General features: G+C 38.5%; 1 pseudogene; it reads left to right on the top strand.

Moving 5' to 3' along the window:
• Window positions 1-27,864, top strand: part of LOC139738054 (scavenger receptor cysteine-rich domain-containing protein DMBT1-like) — a 140,629-nt pseudogene that overhangs the window by 57,987 nt on the left and 54,778 nt on the right.

Here is a 27,864-nt window from a genome sequence, read left to right as displayed (position 1 = left end):
GGTAAGATTCGTAATCCGCAATCGGACTGACAATATCCATTTGTCAATTCGTGCTTGTTGGATTCGTCAGTTAAAGAAGTTTGTCAAAACAAAATATACATTCGTTACGTAGAGACGTGAATTAGTATCTCCCGATTTTTAATTTGTCAAACTACTAAAATCATTTGTCTATTGACATAAAGTGATCGTCATGATAACGTGACGAATTTTTACTGCCACTTTGACAAATCTTTCCCCACGCTTGACAAATAAAAACTAAGAGTGTATTCAACACATTGATGTTGACATATCACGAACAGGTGATGTGGAATAGGTGTTGGAAATCTCACCACTTAGTTTCACAGACACTCCTGTAGAACACAAACAACTTTTCGAATAATAAAAAAAAAAAACCTATAGTATATCAGCTAACCATTGTAACTCCACTTGAAAGCAGACATTAAGTTGCTTGTAATATGCATTGTGGTAAAAGTAAAATTAAAGAAGCGGAACAGTATAAAAGCTTCATCACATACAAACAGAAAAAATGAACATTGATGAAAAGAAAATTATCTCAATCCTTTGTCAGTAAAAGCATTAACATCTGCTTATCTTCTGTTTTTGTGTGTGTGTTTTTTTTTTTGTAGTTTATTGTGTTCTCAATAATTTAACTACTATATTTCCGCCAATACAATAGATCATAATCATCAATCGTTATCACCCTTACAGGACACTGAATGATATCATCTTTCATCTTGACTGCCTGTCAAAACAGGATATTCTACCATGTCTATACGTATGGTGATGATGACATCACCTCGTGTTGTTTTGCAATGGTCGCTTCGCACTGCCATTGTTCCAAAACTTTCGCATTTCATGTCCAAGTTATATGGAAACTTGACTTGATTGATTGTTTGAATTGTCGCCATTTATCTTACAGCCAAATCGATCATGAGGTGGATTTACACTTGAAATTGCTCATTTGTTTTGAACCGATGTAACGGCAGCATGACAATGTTTGAAATACCGCTATTCGTCTCGTTGCTTCTTCCCACAGACCTATCATGACTAGCTGGGATATTTCTTTTTTCTATAGGTGTTCGAGTCACGAAAATAACTCAGTGTTCGAACATCATGGCCCGGATTCACGAAGGTGGTACAAATGAAACCATGGTTTAAACCATGGACAAAAACCATGGAGCGCCAAGTGTCGCACAGAGTATTTCGTTACGAAATTGGTCATTTCGTCGACAAAATAGCCGTTTCGTTAACGATATTATCATTTCGTGGACGAAATGTTCATGTAATTACAAAATGTTGTCATTTCGCTACAAAATAATCATTTCATCGACGAAAAGACTGATTTCGTAACGAAACAAGTATTCCGTCCGACACTTGGCGCTCCATGGTTTTTGTCCATGGTTTAAACCATGGTTTCATTTGTACCACCTTCGTGAATTCGGGCCATTGGTCCAGTTGTGCATCCAAGTGCACTTTATGGCACAGTGTCTGATCTACGAATGTAGATGATAGTGATTATGTCATTTCCATTCTCTTATGTATTGTTCGAGGGAGATGAATAAAAAATAATGAATTCATCATGATTACGACACGATATGATGTGATATGATTATGTAATAATATGATATGATATGATACATGTGATGATATGATATGATATGATATAATATGATATGATATGATATGATATGATGTGATATGAAGCAGCTCACATGAAAGCAAGTTTATTGAATTAATGCAATCTTGCGTCGAGTTTAGTTTTATCGCAAATGATTGACAAATAGCCCTTCATTGACGTAAATAAGCACCGATCATTCGGTGTTTCGTCTTTAAGTCGATGAAGGACAATTTGCCAATCCGTCGTGATGGTATAAACAAGTTTGTTTGATAACGCTTTGATAGTGATAACAATATAACCAACAATATTTTAATACTTGTGATGATAATGGTGACAATAATGTTGTTATTGTGATATAAAGATGATGAATTTCTTTGACGCTCACCTCAGTTCATATACAAACATTAATGTAATTAAATTATAAGGATAATGTGACCATTGTTATAAAATAGCGTCACCCAATGCGTGCACAGCTTCCTGAAGTTCCTCGTTTAGCGGTTTGCGCAACAGGGAGAGCGTTTCCTTGGCCTTTCCAGGTCTTGGACGTAACCCTGACAAGGAAGAAATGTGACATCATTGTTATGCAATCATTGACAGGGACAAACAATATAATCCATGCCAGAACAGTATTAAACTCGTCAGTACGAAAAAAAAAGGGATCCCCTTTGCGATCAAGTTGATTCTTACAAGAAAAGTAAAGTCAAACTAAAGGAATAGTAATGTAGACTTCAATATACACGTATGTATATATATATGTGTGCGTGTGAGTGTGTGTTTGTGTGTATATATGTATGTATGTATGTATGTATGTACAATGTATGTACGTATGTATGTATATATAGGTAAGTATGTTTGTATAGGAGTCTATGGTAAAATAAGAAAGTGTAAATCGTCTAACAAATAACGAACCATAATAACGAACCATAATAACGAACCTTAATTCATTTTCGGATCAGCGAACCTCAGGAATAACGAACTGCAACTAAAGAAAACATTATCTTTTCGGAGTGCAATCATTAGTAAAAAGTAATCCCCTTTACAAAGTCATAGTTGCTAAAATCATGGTTTGCTGCTGAAGCATTATTTATGGGATGTTTAAAATGCAGTTTCTTCTTGAGCGGATTGTGACAATGACTACCATCACTGTTCTCGGAAATACTTGAAATCTTAGAATTCCACAACTTTATCATTTTTTTATGATTACTTTTTATTTTGCATTGGTTTTCGGTAAGACTTCAATGAGATGATATCACTGTTCAGGTTGCTTCATTTGTGTCCATTTCATAAAAGTCGACTATTTGTGAACATGGACTGGATTTTCACACTACTGGGTCGCCGTGGCGTGTGGCCTTCGCAGAGGGAAAATATTCCGGTGTCTCCGCGGAGACGACCTTCCTTCCAAGTACTATAATCGAGGTAACGACAAAGGTGTGATGAAGTGCACCGTTCCGCCGTGTTTCTACACAACCTAAACAGGGCCTTTCCCGCATGTCTGTGAGCTGTTTCAGTACTAGTGTTCTGACGTCACTCTACCATGTACAGGGTGACGAGAGCCAAGTCACGTCAACAATTAACGCTTTCGAAACATGAAAGAGCGGCTACTGCATAGGAAATTTTACTCGATCCCCTTTCAAGTTCACCTTGTAAATGATTAATAGATAGAGTGTCGTCGAACGAATACGGAAAATAAGAATTCATTAACATTCATGTGAAGGGAATGCAAGATATAAGAAAATTATGAATATATTATGTGCAGTCTCGAACGTTTGCTCGACATTGAGATATTAGTGGTACGAACACTTTTAGAATAGGTATAGTGTGCGAACTGCAATGATAATATTAATGCTCCTTGATTATCTTGCAAGTCTCACATTGGGTATCACTCGTATCTTCATTGAACTTTAAGTGGAAAAAAAGTGGAATCAATGTGCATGTAGGTGATAATTGAGTTAGCAATAGTATTGTATAGGAGGGATTGCTCTTGGTAGGCAAAGCACAATTATAGACTGAAAAACTGATTGGCATAATGATCTTAAACCCCAATGCCAATTGGAGAATCATTGTAAGGAGATGACATTATTTCCTCATCCAGTTTGCATGATGTCATGATTATGGAAAATAACTCAATTCTGATATGAAATGCATATTTTGGAGTAACACATCACAAGGTGGAAATGGCATGACTTTATAATGATTATAGGTTCCGGCAGGAAGAATTAGATGTTCTAATCTCATAGCCATCTTAAACATATACTTGGAGGGGAAAATAAAATAAAATAATCTGATATCTTGACAAGGAAATAGGGAGAGTGTAAGTGAAATGATTGCCTACTTGATAGGTTTGCTTTAAACAGATATCTCTCTTGCGTTTCTCAACTTTAATTATTAAACAACCCTAATGAAACTCTATCAGTCAGCATGATAAAGAAGTTAGAAACATAACAAAGAAAGCATTTCAGCAGGTGACGTGATACCAATATCGGGGAGCGCCATTTTGTAAATGATATGCTGTATCGAAAGGCTCCCAGTTTCTTTTATAGCCTTGTGTTTTTTCGTGCCTAAGTGTGCCGCCACTGCACACGAAGAACCCCTTTACAAGTGCCATCAATTGGTATATAGACGGACGTGGTAGAGTTCCTTTCCGTGAGGAAACTGGTTAACCACCATGTATAAACAGGTGCCTTCCTATACACCAGGAAACGGGGCATCCGCTCCCCTGTGCCTCATTCATCTCTGTGTCTCGTGATCATGATGTACCGATAAAGAAAACACAAAGACAAAAGAAGAAAAACAAAAGAATGACAGAACAGAAGAATAGATGAACGAAAGAATGACGAAAAAGAAAGTGAAGAAGGAATATGCCTACATGGTTAAATCAAATTGAAGAAAAGTAAGGACATATGACAGAAAGAGAAGGAGAGGGATGGAATACAAGAAAGAGAATGGAACTCCTCGTGTTGTAGGTGCATCTTAATTGTCGAAGCAAAATGGGCTGTTCAGAGTCCCGTCAATTGTCCTGTATCAGCGACAGTATATTTACAGACAAGAAGAATTATTCCACCGCTGCCAAAGAAAATATAGCGGGTCTGAAACATTTTGCCAGCCGTGAATGACAAGCCATGCTGTTCAGTCAAAGACAACAGAGCACAATGGGCTTCCCTATTAACGACCTTGTTTGGCTGCAATTTCACTATGATAACGACATAGACTCGGTGACAATACATGGGAAGGTATCAGCGAGGTGATTTGAATTTTTTTAGTGCAATCAGGACAAGTTCCAGTGTAAGGAAGATGTTTATTTATTTTATTTATTTATTCAGTTTTCTTTACCCAGGGTAGCCCCATCAGTGGTTTAAACACTGTTATCCTAGGGGGCCCTGCAACAGAATGACAAAATATAACAGTTCAACAAACACAAAATAACAAATCAAGGACATTCCTTTTTACATCATAACATAAACACAACATCAATATGCTATATAAGTGAAAAAATGCAAAGTTAATCGTTGACGATGATAATACACAAACTCATATTATTTGAGAAACATTAAACAGGAATATCAAAAATACCCGAATTCTACCCCAAGTGAGATATGTATGCTCTTACGAACGCTTGAAGAGAGGTGGCGTTTCGGACTTCAGCGGGGAGCTGATTCCAAATACATGATGCATAGTGTGAAAACGATTTTTTTCCGGCTTGAGTTTTAACTTGTGGAATTATGAGACCATTATTACTTGTGTTTCGCGTACGATATGAATGTATGCTACCAAGAGGCGTGATGAGTTCTTGCACATAATTATTCGGGCATGTTGCCATGAAGTGTCTTAAAGACTGCTTTACAAGTGTTCAAACGCCACCTCTCTTCAAGCGTCATCCAACGTAACCTTCCTTGTTAAGTATATTATAAGAAGTAATCTGATATTGTTGTCATCAAATGATTAAAGGCATAATTTACCATTTACAGATGAAACAAAAACCTAGCACTAGTGCTTCAAAATAGTTCTAAAATGTGAGTTAGGGCCGTGAGTTAGAAACAACCAATGTAAAAGATTGAATTAGTATAATAGATGTTAAGTATTGTTAAATGTACAAAATGTGAACAATAGTTATGATAAGAATGTTTCCAGATAGTTACTGTCTACAGTTATGGTTTATTGAGAAAAACTGTGATATCTCCTTACATTTTAAGCTTTAATGCGAAAATTTTATATGATAGGATGTTTCGTGATACAACTGACCTACACAGTCATTCGCATATGCATCAAAATGTGATATCTTGAAAATTTTTAAGAATACTGCTCCCAAAGGTATATAAACAGGACCTTTAATAGAATACAAACGTTAGATCTGTTATGTCTTCATCAAATAATCTATAGAAAATATGTATGTGGTGACGATAACAGCAATAAAAACTGACAAGATGATCCTGCGAAAATGTTTAAAATTATGTTAATTTTCTCTTCACATTTATTAAATTGCACGTCATTGGAATTGATTTTCCTTCACATCTTCCCTTCTCCCAACTCTCTTCTCCTTCTTTCACAACCTCTTTCTACTCCTTCCCTTCACCCTTTCTCCTCAATCCTATTTACTGTTCCTCTTCGACCCCCCCTTCCCCTCCCTCTCCTCTCCCTCCATCTCATTATTTGGGGTCAAATTCCTCTCTACCCCTTCCTCCTCCTCCCTCTCTTCCTCCTAATCCTCCTCCTCACTCTCCTCGCCTTTTCACTTCACCCTCCTTCTTTATTCTGTCTTGGGAATTCTTAGCAATTTTGTGTTCATACCTCTTCTGACGTCACTCTACCATGTACAGGGTGACGAGAGCCAAGTCACGTCAACAATTAACGCTTTCGAAACATGAAAGAGCGGCTACTGCATAGGAAATTTTACTCGATCCCCTTTCAAGTTCACCTTGTAAATGATTAATAGATAGAGTGTCGTCGAACGAATACGGAAAATAAGAATTCATTAACATTCATGTGAAGGGAATGCAAGATATAAGAAAATTATGAATATATTATGTGCAGTCTCGAACGTTTGCTCGACATTGAGATATTAGTGGTACGAACACTTTTAGAATAGGTATAGTGTGCGAACTGCAATGATAATATTAATGCTCCTTGATTATCTTGCAAGTCTCACATTGGGTATCACTCGTATCTTCATTGAACTTTAAGTGGAAAAAAAGTGGAATCAATGTGCATGTAGGTGATAATTGAGTTAGCAATAGTATTGTATAGGAGGGATTGCTCTTGGTAGGCAAAGCACAATTATAGACTGAAAAACTGATTGGCATAATGATCTTAAACCCCAATGCCAATTGGAGAATCATTGTAAGGAGATGACATTATTTCCTCATCCAGTTTGCATGATGTCATGATTATGGAAAATAACTCAATTCTGATATGAAATGCATATTTTGGAGTAACACATCACAAGGTGGAAATGGCATGACTTTATAATGGTTATAGGTTCCGGCAGGAAGAATTAGATGTTCTAATCTCATAGCCATCTTAAACATATACTTGGAGGGGAAAATAAAATAAAATAATCTGATATCTTGACAAGGAAATAGGGAGAGTGTATGTGAAATGATGGCCTACTTGATAGGTTTGCTTTAAACAGATATCTCTCTTGCGTTTCTCAACTTTAATTATTAAACAACCCTAATGAAACTCTATCAGTCAGCATGATAAAGAAGTTAGAAACATAACAACGAAAGCATTTCAGCAGGTGACGTGATACCAATATCGGGGAGCGCCATTTTGTAAATGATATGCTGTATCGAAAGGCTCCCAGTTTCTTTAATAGCCTTGTGTTTTTTCGTGCCTAAGTGTGCCGCCACTGCACACGAAGAACCCCTTTACAAGTGCCATCAATTGGTATATAGACGGACGTGGTAGAGTTCCTTTCCGTGAGGAAACTGGTTAACCACCATGTATAAACAGGTGCCTTCCTATACACCAGGAAACGGGGCATCCGCTCCCCTGTGCCTCATTCATCTCTGTGTCTCGTGATCATGATGTACCGATAAAGAAAACACAAAGACAAAAGAAGAAAAACAAAAGAATGACAGAACAGAAGAATAGATGAACGAAAGAATGACGAAAAAGAAAGTGAAGAAGGAATATGCCTACATGGTTAAATCAAATTGAAGAAAAGTAAGGACATATGACAGAAAGAGAAGGAGAGGGATGGAATACAAGAAAGAGAATGGAACTCCTCGTGTTGTAGGTGCATCTTAATTGTCGAAGCAAAATGGGCTGTTCAGAGTCCCGTCAATTGTCCTGTATCAGCGACAGTATATTTACAGACAAGAAGAATTATTCCACCGCTGCCAAAGAAAATATAGCGGATCTGAAACATTTTGCCAGCCGTGAATGACAAGCCATGCTGTTCAGTCAAAGACAACAGAGCACAATGGGCTTCCCTATTAACGACCTTGTTTGGCTGCAATTTCACTATGATAACGACATAGACTCGGTGACAATACATGGGAAGGTATCAGCGAGGTGATTTGAATTTTTTTAGTGCAATCAGGACAAGTTCCAGTGTAAGGAAGATGTTTATTTATTTTATTTATTTATTCAGTTTTCTTTACCCAGGGTAGCCCCATCAGTGGTTTAAACACTGTTATCCTAGGGGGCCCTGCAACAGAATGACAAAATATAACAGTTCAACAAACACAAAATAACAAATCAAGGACATTCCTTTTTACATCATAACATAAACACAACATCAATATGCTATATAAGTGAAAAAATGCAAAGTTAATCGTTGACGATGATAAAACACAAACTCATATTATTTGAGAAACATTAAACAGGAATATCAAAAATACCCGAATTCTACCCCAAGTGAGATATGTATGCTCTTACGAACGCTTGAAGAGAGGTGGCGTTTCGGACTTCAGCGGGGAGCTGATTCCAAATACATGATGCATAGTGTGAAAACGATTTTTTTCCGGCTTGAGTTTTAACTTGTGGAATTATGAGACCATTATAACTTGTGTTTCGCGTACGATATGAATGTATGCTACCAAGAGGCGTGATGAGTTCTTGCACATATTCGGGCATGTTGCCATGAAGTGTCTTAAAGACTGCTTTACAAGTGTTCAAATGCCACCTCTCTTCAAGCGTCATCCAACGTAACCTTCCTTGTTAAGTATATTATAAGAAGTAATCTGATATTGTTGTCATCAAATGATTAAAGGCATAATTTACCATTTACAGATGAAACAAAAACCTAGCACTAGTGCTTCAAAATAGTTCTAAAATGTGAGTTAGGGCCGTGAGTTAGAAACAACCAATGTAAAAGATTGAATTAGTATAATAGATGTTAAGTATTGTTAAATGTACAAAATGTGAACAATAGTTATGATAAGAATGTTTCCAGATAGTTACTGTCTACAGTTATGGTTTATTGAGAAAAACTGTGATATCTCCTTACATTTTAAGCTTTAATGCGAAAATTTTATATGATAGGATGTTTCGTGATACAACTGACCTACACAGTCATTCGCATATGCATCAAAATGTGATATCTTGAAAATTTTTAAGAATACTGCTCCCAAAGGTATATAAACAGGACCTTTAATAGAATACAAACGTTAGATCTGTTATGTCTTCATCAAATAATCTATAGAAAATATGTATGTGGTGACGATAACAGCAACAAAAACTGACAAGATGATCCTGCGAAAATGTTTAAAATTATGTTAATTTTCTCTTCACATTTATTAAATTGCACGTCATTGGAATTGATTTTCCTTCACATCTTCCCTTCTCCCAACTCTCTTCTCCTTCTTTCACAACCTCTTTCTACTCCTTCCCTTCACCCTTTCTCCTCAATCCTATTTACTGTTCCTCTTCGACCCCCCCCCCCTTCCCCTCCCTCTCCTCTCCCTCCATCTCATTATTTGGGGTCAAATTCCTCTCTACCCCTTCCTCCTCCTCCCTCTCTTCCTCCTCATCCTCCTCCTCACTCTCCTCGCCTTTTCACTTCACCCTCCTTCTTTATTCTGTCTTGGGAATTCTTAGCAATTTTTGTGTTCATACCTCTTCGTTTTCTCCTACATACCTCTCTATATAAAAGTCACCAGCACTCCCTGGATACTTTAACCATATTTATTATCAATGTTGTCATCTTGCTCGTAGAATACAAAAGGTCGTCAGTCGGCGGTGACAAACCATCGACATCGCACCCTGGCGCATCTTGTATCAGCGTAACCATGGAGACTGTTGTACTTCTCCTCTTCACAGTCCTGGCACTGGTGGCGCCCTCCTGTTTCGCAGATACAATGAGTAAGTTGCTCTTTAACTTTGTTTTGTTGTTGTTGTTGTTGTTGATGTAGAAAAATACAATATGTTTGGGCAAGTGTTTTCCTTGACTTTTTTTTGTAACTTAATACATTGTAGTAGATTTTAAGGAATCATTACTTGACGTCAGGTTAAACGGAAGAAATCCTGTCATTCTGTCGTTTGTTACACAACAATGGTAACAACGACAACAAGCTTCCAAGGTCGCCTCAACATGATCAGCGAGGCTGAGAAATTTATCTAAATTTACTTGAACACTACACCCTTACCCATTACAACACATAAACTAAAACAGAAAAAAAAAACTACTTTTCAACGGATATCATCTTGCTTAAAAACTTTTGTATCGCTCTCATAATCTCTATACAGTGTACGACTTTCTTAGGGTATGGCGTTTACCGGTCAAAATTACACTTTGTCATTTACACGCAGGACCTACCAATATGTAGGTCCCAAATATCGATATTACGTACTCCATGCTTTCAGTAGGAATATCAAAGTCTCCAATTGTAACAATTCATTTTAAGCTACCGTCTATGCCTTCTAAAACGAGTGCCCTATCATTTTGCTATATGAGTAAACAATGTTTTGTGAATTTCGCACCTTTTCTTTCACTTGTGAAGATTCATCTGATTACTCATTTCACTACATACGTGTAATTCCGAACTACGAGCATGAGTGGAAACAAATTCAGTTTCAAAATCAATCTAATATCAATTTTGTGGACTGTCCATACAGTTTCACAAATCTGTAGCCTCTGCGTCACGAACACTTTTTCGACGTAACATAGCTTTACTTCTTGAGTCGATTTTTGCATAGTATGTGCCTGACTGGCAGGGTAACAACGACTGTATGATCTCCATGGATTTTTGAAGGCACTTGTATGTTTCTTAGTTTGTTTGTATGTATGTTTCTTGTTTTTTTTTGTAGGCCAAAGCCATTGATAAATCGTCAGAAGCGAAAAAAAAAGCAACAACAACAAATGAGTTCCCAAAGTCATTTCAACATTAACATTATTTTGCAGACGAGGCTGGCACAGTCCGCCTTACCGGCGTCGACAGTCCGTTCATGGGCCGCGTGGAAGTCAAACATGACGGCAGGTGGGGCACCGTGTGCGATGACGCGTGGGACGACACCGACGCCAACGTGGTCTGTCACGAGATGGGGCTCAGCGGCGGGAAAGCGACCTCCAGTTCATCCAGGGCTATCCCATCTGGTCAGTACAAAGAGCCCCCTTCTCATGCATCCCCGTGCTACACCTACAGTGATTTTGAAACGAGTTTTCAATGGTGTCCTGTCATGCCTGTGCTCATTAGTAGAAGATAAATAAACAAACAAATAAACAAATACAACAGGCTGATGTCCATCATTCTGAAAGTTTATTAATCCGAAAATGATATAAGGTTCGTCGTTCCGCAGCTCCGTTATTTTTGAACGCTCAAATTCCGTATACTTATAGATGCTCGTCAACCAAAATGGCATATGATTTCTTAATCCCAACATTAACTGTGGTGTTTTCCGAAGGTTCATTAGTCCGATATGGTTCGTTACTCAACGGCTTGTTAATCCAAGAATGAAATAAGGTTTGGTATTCCGAAGGTTTGGTAATCCTAAATTTAAAAAAAAAGGTTCGTTAATCCGAAAGTGACAAATAGGGGAATATTTGCGGACCTTCGGAATTACGACCCCCCCTTTTTTTTTCATTTTCGGACACCTTCGAAATATGGAACATTATTCATTTCCAGATTAACGAACCTTTTTGTGTTCATTTTCGGATTTACGAACCTTCGCAATATCGAGCCTTGTTTCATTTTCGAAATTTTGAACCTTCGGAATAATAAACCTTGGGAATAAAGAACTGTAACTGCACAAAAAAATCACGAACAAAATTATCTAGTCAAACTGAAACATGATAAGCAAGTGGTGATAAAAACACGTTCATCTCGAACAGGATGGATATTACGGGATGAAAACAGAGCGTTCATGTTGCTATTCGTGATTTATTACATGTTCACCGTGCCGATAACAGTAGACGTATAACCTATTCGACGAGACTAACAATAATACTTCAAACGTAAGAACGCTGCGATAAATGAAGAGAGGTAGGGATTCTACTGCACACACAAATGACGAGTGGACTCTGGTGCTGTAAGGTGACTTGACGTTTATTTGCACGGCGTACCTCAGCCGACCAAAGCAAGTCAAAAACAGAGCAAAAATACAAACAGCCAAAACAGCCCCTGTATATAAACAGAGCAGACAAATCATAACACGGTTAACATCATGGATAGCAGCAATCCAACATTTTTTCCTTTGACAACTTGTCCAGGATGGCAAACTAACAAACAATTGTATCATATCAATGCTCACAGAATTTCCCTGTCAAATATCTATGTCAGAGCTAGACTGATATCACATCCCTAGTCTTTCAAAATAGGAATATGAAATTACATACATGTTTCTCATATGCATAGTGTATATATGATGGCTAAAATATCATGCATTAATGTGAAACATACTCTTAGGAGTGTATAATGCAACTGAGTTCCCATCGTCTTAACTCTTCTAACATCTAGCAGTGCCTGTACAGATCATATCAAAGAAGAACTGCAAAATCTTCTTGAAATAGTGACATACAAATATGTCAAAACAGTCAATGGAATAGATCACTCAATCCTCCCCTGTAACTGAATAACCTTCTCTATGTTATCGATAAACTAGATTACAGCTAGTATACAGCTGTATTTCTATTGAATGCAATAGATAACAAATAGGCAGCCAATTACTGCTAAAATGCCTGTCACTGCATAGTCATTTCCAAGTATAGTAACACTGTTCTCAGTAACTAGAACAAAACATGTCAGCATATTAGATATCATACACATTTCCTACTATTATAATAAAGTTTGATCCTGAGCGGTAGCTATGTGTACTTGTATAGTCACTTGCTTTGCACTTTGCACAAACAGCATATGTAAGCATAACATTGAATTGAACTATCAAACTGGAGGGTGTTTCATAAAGCTGTTCGTAAAGTTACGAACAACTTACGAGCGACTGGTGATCAGTTCTTGTGCTGAATTATAGAAATTCTTATAAGTATAGCACATCAGAACTGATCACCAGTCGCTCGTAAGTTGTTCGTAACTTTATGAACAGCTTTATGAAACAGGGCCCTGTTCCACTTCGTGCTGACTGACAGCAACTGAGCAGTTGTGTTATATGACATACAAAAGTGTAAATGTGCACACGAAGAATACAATATGCGCTAGTTGCTATATCTGTGTTTGAACTCACCGATCCAAATACTCAATCCAGCTAGAGTACGTACAGGTAGGAGACAACCTCCAGGTTCTTAACCCAGCTAGCACTGATTATGCTGTGACAATAAACATAACAAATGCAATGAATACTTGAGGTGTACTTGTATACACACATGTCAGTGCATATTGTTCAACTTCAGCTTTTTTCCCTCTCTATGCCAATATAGAACACATATACATGTATCTACTCTAGATAAAGCCAGAAATATAGTTACATCAAACTATAACAACCTAGAACATTAACTTGACTCTGCTCTAGTCTACACTGCATCTTCTGACACAGGCTGCATCTCCTTGCCTGTGTGACAGCTCTAAGCTCTAGTGAATTATGCCTGAAAAAGCACACCATTGCTTTTTGCATGGCCGGCGCAGCCGTGGGGGCCGTGGGGCCGTGGGGGCTCGGGGCCCCACACCTGGGACTTTTTTTTTTTTTGGAGGGGGGGGGGGGCGCTTGTCAGCTGAAGAAACCCGGAGGTGGACGGGGAGAAGAGATGAGCCGACGTTTTTTTTTTTATTTTATTTTATTTTTTTTTTTTGGTTAGCTCACGAAACCCGGAAGTGGGCCCCCACACTTTTGAAAACGCTGCGCCGGGCCTGTTTTGAACCATTCATCTTTGGTTTGATTACTGCAAGCATCAATTTTCCATCATCTTTTGCCCAACTTATAGTTACAGCAAAAGAACATACATCCAAGCAGTCAGGATAGATCTAACATATAACAATGTACGGTCAATCTGAATCGATGCACGATTGAAACCATGCTTAATTTGCACTCTTTCCATCAGTCTTTGTCTTCGCAGTAACTATTCTCATTGTTTTTCACATGGTATGTGCTCTAGAACACAACTGTGATTGTGCATCCAACATTTAGTGCAGGCCTGGGACACCCCGGGGGCATTTCATGAAGGAACTTGTCAGATAAGATATCTGACAAGTCAATTACATCCGACAAGTTTTGAGAAATTCTTTAGTCTGATTGGCTGATTTCTCTGAACTTGTCGGATATAATTGACTTGTGGGACATTTTATCAGACAAGTTCCTTCATGAAATGCCCCCCTGGACACACACACACACTCCTATCATTATGTACACAAGCTTAGGTGTGTTACACACAAGCTTAGGTATGTGTAGAGCAAAGAGTTTCTAAGGCAGGCACAGTTGAACTTTCACGTGTGCATATTATGTTTGAAGAGGTTTGCAAAATGCGACCAAACTTCTTTATTGTCTTTCATAACATCATGAAACACATCAAAACCTAGAGTTTATTATTTTCATGAACACTTACTCATATCAGTGACATGGAATCTCTTTCTTGTGAGGGTGAAATCCGCCTCAAACGGAGAGCATGATGAGGAACTGATGACAAGACTGCATCATCATTGTGACCCTAATTCTCAGACACATTGGCACAAAGCCACATGATGGCTTATTATATAGCAGTAAATTTCGATAGATTCGGGTCAGGGTCACGGTCACTTAATTAATCTTGATTACCAGACTCTCACATTACTTCATAAATTACCTACACCACCGCCTCTGATAATCAAGTGTGGTATTGTCGTCGTCTAATTGACCGTTATTACAACGGGCATATTCAGAGTTCATGCACACCTTTTGAATACAGGAGTTTTCTGGCAGTCCATAAAAGCTCACTCGCGGCTATAACCTACACCATCAAATGTATACAGTTCTTAACCGCCTGTGTTTCATCGAATTGTTATCCCGGCAGTAGGAGCGGGGGAGGGCATTTACGCATTCGTAAACTTCCCATGCAAGTAGGTAATTTATCTTGCATAATGGGACCATGCATTAAAAATCCAACAAAAGTCGCAATACATCATTTTCCGTGTGCACCTGTAATCAGTGAATGTATTGGCCTCTGCACTGAATTTCATGCATTATAACAAGTAAAGAAAAAACAAACAAAGAAAATACCGGAGTTATGGGTTAACATCAATACAGGCCTAAACTTAGTTTTCACTTTAAAAAAATGAACTGAGATCCTTGCTGGAATGAGCACAGTGTCTCACAGTGTGAGAAGCACAGTGTGAACACCATGTGAACACAAGGATCGCAGCGACTGAGATCTGTCGCGCCAGTTCAAGTTCAAGTTCAAGTTCAAAGTTTATTTCATTTTTCAACAAAAAGCATATGTTTCACTTCATTTTGTAACAGAAATAAGGTTAAGTAGAACATAGTGAAATAAAAAGAGTATAACAATTGAGGACCTAAAGTAATCATACATTGTATTGCAAGAAAGAAACATAAGTGATCAAAGCGAAATATATGTATACCGTTGTTTTAAATGCGAAAAATGGAGGGACCCACTAAAAAGACAGAGCTTGTAGTATGTGGGTCCCTCTGGAGAAGAACATCAACGAAAAGATCCTAAATTGAACCGTCGTATATACAAACAAATAACAAAGTGGAAGAAGTCTGGAAGCCCACTAGAAATTAGATTAACAAATAAATACATTTACATAGAATGCGAACTAACATAAAACAGGACTAGACAGCAAGACAACTACTAAAGAAAAGGTTGTAAAGGACAAAACGGGATGGACAAGACTGACCAACTGAAGACAAAATAGCAGACAAGAACGCAAACAAGAGACAGAAACAGTAACAGAACAACAGAAACAACATAAACATAAACAGCGATCTTCGGCAGAAGCATGCCGAGAGAAACAGAAGATAGTTGCTGGGGAAAGCGAAATTTTGACGCCTTGAAGAAAGACAAGAAAATAGAAAATAGAGGGATATTATGAACCGAAGTAGCACACGGAGAGTCAGCTACTAGACTCTATGGGTAAAAAATGGCATAGATGACAACATTGCAAACCTCTTCGAATAGGGGACAAAGTAAACAGGTTAGTATAAAAAAAGCCAAAAGGTTAATTCAGTATTGTAGAGTCATACGATTGCAATAAAAAAGACTTAAGTCTCCTCTTGAAAGAGTATGTGGATGGAGCATCTTTTAAGTCATGATTCAAAGAATTCCAATAATTTGGGCCAACATAAATAAGTGAGTTTTTAGCAAAAATCGTTCTTAAAAGAGGTAAATGAAATTCACCAGATCGCCTAGTGGGATATTTATGAAATGATTGATTTTTGAGGAACATAGAATCAAAAATAGATGGAAGCAAGTTATTACAATACTTGTACATAAATTGCCCTAAATTAAACAAAAACAAATCTGTCATTTTTAAGAGCTTGTTGGAGGCAAACAACATATTTGTATGAGAACATACAGGGGAATTACAGATAACACGAAGAGCTTTCTTTTGTAAAAGGAACACTTTGTCTAATAAATTCTGATGGGTGTTGCCCCAAACTAATACTCCATAATTAAGATGAGGCAATATTAACGACGAATATAACATAAGTAATGATTTTTGTGAAATATAAAATTTCAATCTATTTATTATACCAATATTACGTGATACTATATTACAAACATTATCAACATGTGATTTCCAGGAAAGTTTGTCATCCACAATGACACCCAAAAATTTGGTATGTGAGACTCTTTGTAGATGAGAGTCATCTAATACTATATTCATACTTAAACTGTCAACAGTGTTACTAAAAAGCATATATTTCGTTTTTTGAGCATTGAGTGATAGCCTATTGGCCCTGACCCAATTTGTCACTTTCTTCAACTCAATGTTGATTTTATGAACAAGAAAATCAATATCATTATGGGCAAAAAATACATTTGTGTCATCTGCAAAATGAATAAAAGAGAGGCTGTCGGATACGCGACAAAAATCATTGATATAAATAATGAACAATAACGGCCCTAAAAGACTTCCCTGTGGGACGCCGCATTTGACTTCTCTGACATCTGAATCATAGTTTTTAATTGTCACAAATTGTTTTCTATCAACTAAATAACTCCTGAACCACTCCAAGGCCTTCCCACGTATTCCATAATGCGATAACTTATAAAGTAAAATATCATGATTGATAGTGTCGAAGGCCTTGGAGAAGTCCAAGAAAATACTAACTAAATGAGAATGGTTATCAATTGCATGAACAACTCTATCAACAAAATGCAAAAGAGCATGCGTAGTACTATGTTTCTCGCGAAAACCAAACTGATAATTCGTAATAACCTCATGTGCCTTCAAAAAATTAATCATTCTCTTATAAATGTTGAGTCTCGGCAGTCCGAGGAGACGTCTCCTTCAGTGAGAAATAGTCCCTTGATTAACATGTCATCTAATACATGTATGCGGACACACACGTACACATACACACACACACACACACACACACACACACACACACATACTTAGTTAACATACTCGAGTATATGACATAAGAATTTTCAGGTACGCTACAGCTTCACTGTTTATTTGTTTGTTTACTTTTTGAATCACAAGATGATGAAATTCGAATGTGTTTTTATTTCACTTAGGTCATTAGTACAGTTATATCCATAACTCCCTCCCAGTTATTTTTGTTCCTTTTAACCGATATATTTTAGCCCTATAACCAAACGAGGCGGTCAAACGAATCATTTGATTCATGCCATTACTAGCTCAGCAGACTGTAAGGTCGAACAAAGCAAGATTTTATTTCACGACATGAAATGCTAACTTTTTCCTTCTTTACTTTTCTCCTTTTTCCTTCATTGTACTTTCGTTTGCTTTCCAATCTGTTCTATTTAGGCCTGTATGCACGTCTCTCTTAGTTGTAACAACTCACCTTTTTATTCCCCCATGGATATGCGCATACCTTAATAAGAGTGAACCCTCCATCATAACTTCGCGAAATATATAAGTGTATGTGTAAAATTGTGTATCCAATTTATTGATTATAGATATGACAATAATGTCATTCTTTTTTTTTCTTTTTGCTTTAGTAAGGCATTCAAACGTATGTTGAATCTTAATGATTACCATTGAATATGCTGTTGAAAAAAAAAGAATCAGTGTAAAGTTTGAATTGAATTGATGATTTACAGCAACATATAATATGCCTTAATCAATTATATTGATAGTACGCTTGATTTGATTTGACGTGATATAATTGGATTTGAATGTTACTTTTCTCAGGCTCTAATTCCGATCCGATACACATGGACAACGTTGCCTGCCAGAGCAACGAGACGTCCCTGCTACAGTGCCCGCTGCCCAACGGCGGATTCGGCATCCACAACTGCGGGCATACCGAAGATGCGGGAGTCTTGTGCAAAGCACCGAGTAAGTTTTATTATAAAATTATTGTCTTTCCTACTACGGTCCCTTTACATTAACGCTGCAAAATTGTTTTGCATAATTTCAAGAACACTTAGGGTTACCGACCAGAAGATTTTGTTTGATGATAGGTCCAGGCCTATTTTTTATTTGAATTTTATTAGAAGATGCTTAAGTCGAGCTGAGGTTATAGTTTCGGGCAAACTGTCATAGTAGGTCTAAAGTTCTGGACACAGAGGTACTGAAGCGGGCAGGCATCCCTAGCATCATTACCAAAATCCGCAAGGCCCAGGTGAGATGGGCAGGCCACGTCACCTGCATGTCTGACGACCGCATCCCGAAAAAGCTCTTCTGTATGGAGAACTCGCTGATGGGAAGCGCAAGGTGGGAGGACAAAAGAAGCGCTTCAAAGACAACCTGACGAAGTTCTACCTAAAAGACTTCTCCATCAACACCGAGTCCTGGGAGACACTTGCCGCAGATCGCGCCACGCTATTGCTGTAGAGGCCCGCAGAGCAGAGGAGCAGCGCGTCAAGCTGGCAGAGCACAAACGCCAGATGCGAAAAGCTAGAGCAGCCAACCCCAACAGTGTAGCCCCTACCCACTTCTGCCCTACCTGTGGGAGAGGCTTTCTTGCCCAGATTGGCCTCATCAGCCACCTCCGAACCCATCGAGCCAATGGATGTCATTGGTCATCCTCGAGAACGAGGGACGAACACACACCCACACACAACTGGAGGCATGGCAAACATTTTTCTCTTTCAATCACATTATTTTTATTCACTATTTTATTCTTTTATAAGAACGTGGTCCCCCGAGTTATGGACCTGCCGGGTGAAGCCTGTGGAGAACGGTACTGTACGTCCGCCATGTAACTCTTCTCACTGCAAAAATTCAAAAATAACAATAACAAACTGAGATGTCAATTCTGTTCAATGCTTTAGAGTAAAAGAAAATACAGGGACCTGCGTTCCCTTCCGGGCCCTATTTCATAAAGCTGTTAGTGTTAGTAAAGTTACGAACAGCTTACGAGCGACTGGTGATCAGTTGTGATGTACTGTACTTATCAGAATTTCCATCGATTCAACACAAGAACTGATCACCAGTTGCTCTACTTGAGTCGTGCGTAATTTTACGAACAGCTTTATGAAACACACCCTCCCCCCTCCCCTGGCCTGGCGTACCTCCTGATATTAATCATGACAAGGGTGGGACATTGTTCACCACACGCGTTGCACGTACGTCATGCATGCTGCTTGTACGTACTGTATCACGAATACGTACACTAGCAGACGACTCTTGACGCTTACTGCATGCTCGTTTATGCATGGAGCTACAGCACAGAGCATTTCATATACAATGCAATAAACTAGGTGTGTTATTTCGAGGAGAATATCTGAAGTTGCGCAGAACTCTGACGGGGACCCAGAGTCCTGTAGGGCAGCCGTTGTGTGGTGGTACATTCAGGTCAGTAGCTTGCCCGGTAATTTGTTGCAAATCGTACACTATGTATCAGAATCTCTAGTCTAACTCATTTTCGTTCATTCGCCAGTGAAACGTAGTCCCACACGTACAATTACAAGTGCGTATGTCTCCTGTCCATTAGCTTCGAATGACGAGGAACCAAGGATGACGTCTTCAAATCAGTCAAACAACCACTGGATTATCGTAACACACGCTGTTAACAAGAATAATTACAATGCATAGAAAATTAAATTTTTAAAACAAATCTTGGTCATATAATTCATTGTGATGGTGTTGGACAAATCTATCCTGTAACAAAAAAACAAAACAAAAAAAAGTATGTTAGTTAAGTGTTATAATTTTACATCATGTGGAGCTGTGTAGGGTTCCTTGGACGGACGGTTCAACTTTATATATTCAAGATGGCAAAAGATAATCACAAATTTGAAGAATTATCAGATATCTGTAAATATGTTGCAAGACCAGACAAGAAATGATCAAGTTCTCTCTGAAATATGTGTTAAATTATCATTAGATCTATACACATTAAATTTACTAATTTCAGTACATCACTACAACATGTACCGGTATCTCTTTTTTTTTCTTTATCACTGTATTCAGACATGTCCATCTTTCCCAATCTAGACCCTGAGTGAAGGAAAAGTGCTGCAGGAAGGATCTTCTCTGGTACATTCTCAGCATGAGATTGTCCGTGAATGTATTCCTGTCCGTCGAGGTGCTGAAATTGTGTAATGGACACTCTTCACCTCAGCACTCTTACTTCACTTAGGGGGTAATTTTGGTCGCTTCCCTCTCTTCCAAAAGCACGTGATAGGGGGGTAATTCTGTGGCCTCCCTTCCAAAACCCTACAATAGGGGGGGGGGGGGGATTTTGTTGGCTCCCCTTCCAAAAGCCCGCGAAAGGGGGTCAAAATCCTATTTCCTAACCCCTTTCCCTCCAAATAGGGGGTATTTCTAAGAATCTGGAACAAGCATGTGTATGGTTGACCGCCTGAGTAGGGGGCCGAGGGTGTTTCATAAAGCTGTGATCATAAAGTTATGAACGACTTACGAATGCCTGGTGATCAGTTCTTACGCTGAATTATTGAAATTCTAATTTACAGCACATTCTGAAGTAAAGCACATCAGAACTGATCACCAGTTGTTTGTCCTAGCTTTACGAACAGCTTTATGAACTAGGACCCAGAGCTCACCCTGCCTGGCCTGTCCGGATCCCTGCATACAAGTGTGGCTTCACTGAGCATGCAAGTCGCCTTTGAAGGGAAAGTGGTCGCATCATCAGTTCGTCTCAGATATTTTGGACACCATTGCCTGCCTCGCTTCATCTCCGTCATCGGTCCCTCTCGTAACTTCATTTATGGGGGCCAATTTTACTGTCTGCCCATCATCATCTCGCAAGACCAGACGCCGTGTGACTTACGCTGTACATACAGCGACTGTGCTAGGTGTGTGACTGTGAGCAGTATACCCTTGATCATTCACGCACGGCAGACCGCGGTGCTGATCGAGTGTTCCTGAGCTGTCCAGAGATTGAGATACAGTAGCTAAATCTCCAGCTGATTAGTGATAGGAGTACGTGCATGGTCTGTGTAGTGCAATACATTCCCGATACAGCTGCATATTACGAGCAGTGTCAAAACTCTTCGGGTGTCAAAATTATCAGTTATTCTGGCATAATAATCTGCTAAATCTTTGATTCTTCACTTGAACACTCATATTTCTTTTAGAAGATTGAAGTTCCACCTTCTTTCTCAACAAGCTTCCAATTATGTGTGAACTTCTTTCTGATTCTATACAGATTTAATGGATCTCGGCAATTTGCAACTTAATCTTTTGCAACATGCATGCAATAGCCACTAAAATTCAGTGTGTCCATTTTGATAAAGGGCAAAATCATGATCTCAGTCGCAAAAACTATCTCAGGTCATGATAGTTCTAAAATTGTGTGCTTCCATGTCCTTTTAATAAGAAGGTGATGCAATTGTACAGAGAAAATTACTTTTCAGTTTCACTTCAGTTTGTTTTCATATTTCTAAAAACAAAAAGAATACTTTTTGGTAACACAAAATACATCACAATGCACAAATGGAAAAGGATCTTTTTTGTACCTTGTGGTAATCTCACAAATCTTACTTTCTCTTTTACTTAGAACTTTTAATCTGGCTCCACTAAAAAGCTGAAATGGCAAGGTGCCAGATGAACAGGCAAACTTTAGTATAAATCATTATTTCCTCCTTTCTTTCTTCTTATTCTTCCTATCTGGTATGCTAGTTTTCATTTTGTGAAATTATGATAAAGAACTAAATTCTTTCCTTTAAGCAACAGTCAGAATTACAATTAGTGTGTCGGTGCATTATATAATTTGCCCCTTTTTTATCCTGATATCTAACTGCAGTTCGTTTAGCCGGAGGGCCAAGCATCTTCTCTGGCCGTGTTGAAGTGTCAGTCAGCAAAAGCTGGGCCACATTCTGCGATGACCAGTGGGCCTTGCAAGACGCCGAGGTAGCATGTCGCAGCCTTGGCTTCGGCAACAGTGTTGACATCTCGGGGACTGGGATCGCCAATAGCCGGAAGGCTCCCTCCTATGGCGCCATCAACTGCACCGGTGGGGAAGAGGATTTCTTCAGGTGCAGGATCAGCGGATCGGCATCGGTCAACTACGACTGTCCTGGGACTGGCCAGGCCAAAACTACCTGCTCCTTACCTTGTAAGATACTTGTGGCCTTATGATACATATATAGTGACATAGCCTATCTGTAGTCACACATTTTACCTACTCCAAAAGTAGCCTCCAAAACTGAATGCATCAAATTGTAGAAAGTTGAAAAACTGCACAGAGGTACTGTGTGTTTCAGGGTTAGCAGAAAACTCACAGTACAGATCAAAGTACCAGGTACCTAAGTTACAGAAAGTTATGATATGCTCATGAATTTTTATTTTTCTTAATAGAAAGCATGTATTGATAATTTCTTGAGAACTGGCCTTTACCACAGATCTGTTGTTTTTGTCTTCTGATTTTTTTTCACTCTGAAATTCTAAATGCCAACGACAATGTATATATTCAAGGCCATATTTTATGACGGAATGATGCATCAAAAAATTTTGTTAATAACTCTTACTTTCGAAGTGGAGCCACTTTCATTATTCGAATGACTTTGGAGTTTTCATACATCATGCCCTTCCTGTTTTTCTGCTCAGAGGGTTGGTCCATTTTTCATTCTTCCTGGACAGTTCTTAACACAAAGTGATCTATATGCCTTACTTGCCTTTCAACAAATATTTCTCCTCTTTATAGTGCAGAACAGAATTGTCATCAGCGGATGACAACTTTCTTTTTAAAAATAAATAGATGACAACTTTCTTTTTAAAAATAAATAGATGACAACTTTCTTTTTAAAAATAAATAGATGACAACTTTCTTTTTAAAAATAAATAGATGACAACTTTCTTTTTAAAAATAAATAGATGACAACTTTCTTTTTAAAAATAAATAGATGACAACTTTCTTTTTAGAAATAAATAGATGACAACTTTCTTTTTAGAAATAAATAGAAATGGAGTGAAAAAGTTTCAAGTTGCTTTATTCCACCAGCAAAAAAAAATACACCTTGTACACTAGTACTGAAAGCATGTTTCGTACCTTGCACTTTCACCATCATTTCTACATATTATGTATCCATAATTCAATGTTGTTAATTTTGTTACTATAAAGTTGACCTCAAAAGGTGCCCTATCAAGATGCTGAATGTTTCAACATGATATATAGGCCTATGGACTGCCGACATTGGCTGTAAAGTAACTTTCTCCTTTTGACTTGTTGGAAATATTTTGTCCACATTGTTTTAAGCTTTTGCATGTAGTTGTTATGATAAACTTGCAATTTATCAAGCATATGGATGTAGTCATTAAAGCAACAACAGAGGGGCAAAAGTTATTTGATTGGATTGAACAATTAAGTAAGGAGAGAACTGTGAGCTATTGAAAGACTGCGTGTTATTAGAAAATGGCATCCTATTTGCAGCTCGGCTTGGGATTAAAATGTGGGTTGTAAATTATATGTAAGAGAAGGAGTCAGAAGTCATTGTGATCATCATGTGCACAAGACTTGTCTATGAACTGTGTAATAGTCATGATCTGAACACAATTCATTAATGTGCCTATGTAGATGTCCCCAAAGTATGCATTACATCATGACCTAGTGATATTCAAGCTTGTTTTGTATTCAGATTTTTTTTGTTCTTGTAGTTAAATTTCATTTAAACTGGCATTCCTTTGAGACAACTTTTTCTCTTAAAATGGTCATGAACATACATTGATGGTGCTATGAATGAGCTTGTCCTACTTATTCTTTTGAATCATGCAATGATGTCATAGTCTACAGTGTGTGTTTCCAATGTAATGTATCAAAATCAACACTAAGGTGATTGATTTGATTTCATTAACTTGATTTCATCTCTTGTCAATTGCGTAAAAGTGCTCCTTACCAACGGTACAACTTCGTATGAGGGAAGAGTGGAAGTGGTGGTAAATGGGAGAGAAACAGCCGTTTGCGATGATGATTGGACGGAGTCCGACGCCACAGTGGTATGTCGGCAGCTGGGCTACGGGACTGCAACGGAGACGATTCAGAATGTCGCGGGGCGGTTTGACCAGTCTTTGCGAACAGACCTATTCCTGACCAACCCTCAGTGCACCGGTGACGAGGAGACCCTGACACAATGCGCCTTTGGTGGGAGTGCCCTGAGAACCAACTGCAACAGCGGGAACATTGTTGGGGTTGTCTGCAGTGCTCCCGGTAAGCATGCACGCCTTGGTTGTGGTCTTTTACATCAATGGCCATGACTCACTTTGTAGAATGTACCCACCTTCTACTGTTTGTGCCTTGTAATGTACTGCATTCCATTAGTCTGTTTGATTGTCGGGTTGATAGAATGTCCCTGGCATTGACTCCCTCAGTACCAGATGATTACTGTAAATCGAGGAATGTTCGCATGCATTTTAATTTCGCGAATTTCGCGAATTTTGCGAAAGCCAAGATTCATGAAATTTAAATGCATGTGAAAGTTCTTGTCTGCGCCAGAAAAGCCGTCGGCTCCAATTGGCGGAAATTTCATGCTGCAAAAATATTGTGTTTTAACATTGTACTTCATCACATGCCTGCTTTGATTTGCATTATAATATATATGATGCTTGCATATGTTGCTGCACCATTGTAATTTGTATTGCAATCACCTGTTCTCCCAAATGTATGACATTTAGAGTCTTTATATCGTAGATTAAAGGGAAGGTACAGTATTGGTGGAGATGAGAATTGGGCTTTTAACTTTTTGCGAGATACCAAGAAAACACTTAGTACAGAGCATACCACTTTAAGAGGAATTCAAAGTTTATGTGATGAAAATCGGGTTTGGAATGCCTGAAACATCCAAAAACAAAGTATAACAAAGCGATCATAATAAAGTGTGGGTCCCACACTTTATTAGAATCGCTCTTTTTGGATATCTCGGCCATTTCAAAACCAATTTTCATCAAATAAACGTTGAATTCCTCATAGAATAACATGCTCTTTCATATTTCACAAGAGGTTTCTCATTATTTCACAGAAAAATGTTAGAAACCTGAAATTAGGTCTCAACCAAAACTGTACGATCCCTTTAATTCATTCATTCATAATTGATGAATCACAGTGGTTTGACCCTATCATGCTGACAAACTGAGAAAACCTGAAATATTAACTACCTGAATTACCCATGATGAAGACTTGTAGAGTGCCATTTAAGGATTCTATCCTGAGCCTGAGGAGTTTCATGTGATGTATCCACGGGATGGTTAGTTTATAAAATGCAATCTGGATTACATTTGTTATGTTTCTGTTTCCAGTGATCATTGAGCTTCAACTTGAAGCTGTTGACTGATGTTGCCTCGACAACTTCTGCACAAAGACTATTCCGAGTATTTACTACTCTCTGACTGAAAGAGCGTACCTTTTACTAGTTCGACACCTTCCTTTATACAACTTAAACTTATGACCGCATGTAACATGATCATTGATAACAAAGAGAACAGCTGAATCAAAGTCGTCCATATTATGCAAAATCTCAAACACTTTAATCTTATCTGAACGTTGACGTTGATACTTGAGGGATGGAAACCATTAATACAGCTTGAGTCTCTCAGAGTATGACATCGATTTAATTTCAGATACCAACTTTGTTGCTCTCCTCTGAACCGATTCAAGATTTATTGCATCACTCTTTGTAAGTTCATTTCATACACAAGAGCAATATTCCAAGAGTGGTCTAACAAGGGCCATACATAGTAGGACAAACACTTCCCTAGTCAGATGAGTAAAAAGTCCTTTTAATCTGACCAAGTACTTTTTTCACCTTTGCTACTACTTTGTGTACATGTACATAGAGAGGAAAATTGAGGTGAGGAGAACAGTGCACCACAAGATCCTTTTCCTCTTTGACTGTCTCAATATAACCTCAACATTATCATTCTTGGCATTTGAATGCATCTGATTTTGGTGCCAAGGGTTTCTACGACCACAATGCATAACATGACATTTCCCGTGATTGAATTTGAGCTGCCATATCCGGGACCAGACCTCAAGTTTGTGGATGGTGTCCTGCAGTAATTGTGTATCACCAGGATCACTAATTGACTGCCAGCATTTGGTATCATCTGCAAACAGTCTCATATTACAGTCGACATCTTCTGAAATATCATTCACAAATACCAGGAACAGTACCGGGGGAAAAAAATGCTATTGAATATCTTTTTTGATTAAAGTACAATAGCTCATCTATGCCAAGTGGCTCAAGTGAGCTTTTGCAGTCAAAATTTGCGACAATCTTTGAAACATCTGAGGCGGTAGGGATCAGAAGTTATTCAGTTTGGGTGATGGGCCATAGAACAGTGAGTCGAATACCCCAAATTTCCAAATTTTCATGATTTTTGACATTTACATCTTCTTGCAAAGAAACTCCATGAACCAGAGTTGGCAGGATCACTTGTCAATGGGAAAGTGGATTGTAGTTTGTACAACTGGTGATGATGGCCCCAGGATGGGCCCCCAGTATGGGCCCCTAGTATGGGCCCAAATACCCCAAATTAGGCGGTTGTTGCTCATGTGGCCTGTAGCAATTAATCCCAGGTCTCAAGATTTTTAAAATTATAAAATAGATAGCCCCAGGTTAAGTGCCATGCAGGTGAAGTGTGCTACTCAGATGAGCGCGAGACCAATGGTGTTCTCTTGTCACCACTCATGAAGTAAAGCACATTTTGCAACAAATCTTAGTATAAAAAAGGTCAAGGAAAATTTTGAAAACACTTTCACAAAGAAAAAAAAAATCATTGAAGACCCTTACTATGTCACACATGTGCTTGCTCAGACCTTTATAGGGTTGTACTGTAATAGTATCTCACTGGCAAACTTAACCATGAGACAGGGGCTAGTTGTTGTTGGGTTTTTATGCCTCCGCCACGAAGTGGTGCCGGAGGCATTATGTTTTCGGGTTGTCCGTCCGTCCGTCCGTCCGTCCGTCCGTCCTTCCGTCCGTCCGTCCGTCCGTCCTTCCGTCCGTCCGTCCTTCCGTCCGTCCGTAATGAATTTTGTGGACAGGGTAACTACCAAAACCTTTTGAGGTATCCTAATGAAACTTGGCATGTATGTGTATTAGGGGGTGAAGTTGTGCCTATCAACTTTTGGGTGCACATGCTCAAGGTCAAAGGTCAAAAGGTCAAGGTCAAATGCTCAAAATTTTACAGTTTCCCCCATATCTATGCAATGCCTGAAGATATTTTCTTGAAACTTAGTGTATACATGTACTACCCAATTAAGATTCTCTGGTGAAAGTTTGGGGTCATGAGGTCAAAAGGTCAAAGGTCAAAAGGTCAAGTAAAATGTTA

This window comes from Diadema antillarum, unplaced genomic scaffold (genome assembly GCF_040938485.1).
Source record: "Diadema antillarum isolate AM-2024a unplaced genomic scaffold, OU_Dant_1.0 seq00000720_RagTag, whole genome shotgun sequence".
Classification (NCBI taxonomy): Eukaryota; Metazoa; Echinodermata; class Echinoidea; order Diadematoida; family Diadematidae; genus Diadema; species Diadema antillarum.
The sequence above is the reverse complement of the archived record's forward strand: the minus strand, read 5'-3'. Positions and strand labels throughout refer to the sequence as shown.